Source organism: Dipodomys merriami, unplaced genomic scaffold (genome assembly GCF_024711535.1).
Source record: "Dipodomys merriami isolate MVZ:Mamm:240054 unplaced genomic scaffold, mDipMer1.0.p SCAF_16, whole genome shotgun sequence".
Taxonomy (NCBI): domain Eukaryota; kingdom Metazoa; phylum Chordata; class Mammalia; order Rodentia; family Heteromyidae; genus Dipodomys; species Dipodomys merriami.
The window spans coordinates 12258218-12260796 of NW_027202937.1; the positions used below are offsets into that span (position 1 = coordinate 12258218).

At 45.3% G+C, this 2579-nt stretch overlaps 1 pseudogene; it reads left to right on the forward strand.

Annotated features, from left to right (window-relative positions):
* Positions 1 to 898: 898 nt before the first annotated feature.
* Positions 899 to 1253, forward strand: LOC138827781 (V-type proton ATPase subunit G 1 pseudogene; annotated as a pseudogene).
* The last annotated feature ends 1326 nt before the right edge of the window (positions 1254 to 2579 follow it).

Here is a 2579-nt window from a genome sequence, read left to right on the forward strand (position 1 = left end):
GTAATCCTAGGTACTCAGGAGGCAAGGTCTGAGGATCATGGTTCAAGGCCAGTCTGGGCAGGAAAGTCCCTGAGACTCTTTTCTCCAATTAACCAACCACCAAAGAACCAGAAATGAAACTGTGTCTTAAGTGTTAGAGTGCTTGCCTTGAGTTGAAGAGCTCAGAGACAGTGCTCAGGCCCACAGTTCAAGCACCACAACGAAACAAGAAAGAAAAAAAAAAAAAAAAAAAAAAAAGACCAGTTGTGCCTATTCTACACCAAGGCCACAATCTCTGTAATCCTGAAGATGGGGCAGGATGGCTGAGATGGGCTGAGCTGCTGTTGTCTTCACATCCACAGCTTGTGTTTCATCAGCAATCATCTCTCTCAAGACTGCAGGAAACGTTAGGACAGAACACTGTGCCTTCAGGAGCAAAGTCATTGTTTTTGATAAGCATCAGTGTTCACTGAGCTACAAAAAATAAAAGGAAATCCTCCATTACAAACTGACAAAGGTTAAACGTTGTCATAGTGCATGAACCAAGGAATGGAGAAAGAGATCTGGGCTTAGTACAATGTCCTCATTTCCACTCATCTACAGCTACTTTCATGACTGCATACAGAAATTGAATTAGCTAAGATGCACTATAATATTTTGGGGGGGAGGGGGTCCAGGCTTGGGGCCAGAACTCTGGGCCTGGGCACTGTCCCTCAGCTCTTCAACTCAAGGCTAGTGCTCTACCACTTGAGCCACAGCACCATTTTCTGGCTTTTTTTCTTTTTGCTTATGTGGTGCTGAGGAATGGAACCCAGGGCCTCATGTGTGCAAGGCAAGTGCTTTACCACTGAGCCACCTTCCCAGCCCTGCACCATAATATTTAGTAGGGCCTTTGCTCTGCCTCTGCGTCCCCTCCACCATGGCTAGTGAATCACAGGGGATTTTGCAGCTGCTGCAGGCTGAGATGCATGCCATGGAGAAGGTGTCCAAGGCCCACAAACTAAAGAACCAAAGGGTGAGGCAGGCCAGAGGGAAGCCCAGGCTGAAATGGCACAGCACGGCCTGCAGAGGGAGATAGAGTTCAAGGCCAAGGAAGCTGAGCACTGGGATCCCATGGCAGTTGCAGCAGTGAGGAGGAGAAGGAGGCCAAGGAGAAGATGAGTATCCTCTAGAATGACTTCCAGCAGAACAGGGAGGAAGTTCTAGAAAACCGCCTGGCCTTTGTGTGTGACATCCAATCAGAAAGCCACAAGCACTGTCACATGCATGGATAGGACAGGAGAAGCTCCTTTCTGTGGATGGTGTGTAGACGCCCTCTGCTCTGTTCTGGGAGACATTCCATCATTTCTGGACGCTGTAGTAGGTCCCTGCACTGTTTGCAGAGTAGCCAGTCTAGGTTCTTTGTATAAATTTGGTATTTATCCTAAGGGTCATCTTTTTGCCTCTTATTTCTCAGGGATTTAATGAGTATATGTTGTCTGTTTTCCTAGGTCTTTAGACTCAAGCAATGTGTGTCACTTTTTCTTTCTTAGATCTTAATAGGATCAAACAAAAAAGTATAATGCTATGAAGAAAGAAGGGATCAAGGAATGTTTTCCCTCACACCTTCTTAATTGTCAGGGGCTTTATCTATGCAAAAGTAGTAAGTGGTGATTTGTAACTGGTACAAAGCAGCAGCCAGCCTTAAACAGTCTATTCTGGCTAAGTGTTAGAGCAATGAGTCCTAATGTATTGTTTGGGCTGCTGTTAGTTTACCTTATTCAAAATGACTAGATGTTAGGACTTAAGAACTTATTACATATTACTGAATCATTTCAGTAAAACCTATGTCATGTGTTTAAAAAAAAAAAACATTTAGTAGGGCTGAGGATGTGGCTTAGTGGTAGAGTGCTTGCATAGCTAGCATGCATGAAGCTCTGGATTTGTTTCCTTAGTACCACATAAACAGAAAAAGCTAGACATGGTGCTGTGGCTCAAGTGGTAGAGTGCTACTCTTAAGTAAAAGACACTCATGGAAAGTGCTTAGGCCCTGAGTTCCAGCCCCCAGGACTGGCTACACACACACACACACACACACACACACACACACACACACACAACACAAACACACACACACACACATTTTGTAGACTGGAGGACAATTGTCCTCAAAAAATATATATCACAAAAAAAATATATTGAAACCAAGCCCCAGTGGCTCATGTCATTAATCCTAGCTACTCAGGATGTTGAAATCTGAGGATGGTGGCTCAGAGTCAACTAAGGTAGTAAAGCCCGTAAGATTCTTATCTTTAATTAACCACAAAAAGCTCCAAGTAGGGGCTGGGAAGGTGGCTCAGTGGTAGAGCGCTTGCCTTGCATGCCTGAGGCCCTGGGTTCGATTCCTCAGCACCACATAAGCAAAAAGAAAAAGGCGGAAGAGGTGCTGTGGCTCAAGTGGTAGAGCGCTAGCCTTGAGCTCAGGCCCAGAGTTCAGGCCCCACAACAGGACGCCCCCCCCCCCAAAAAAAAAGCTGCAAGTGTACCTGTGGTTCAAGTGATAGGGTACTAGACTTAAAATAATAAATAAGGCTGGGCGACAATGGCTCACGCATATAATC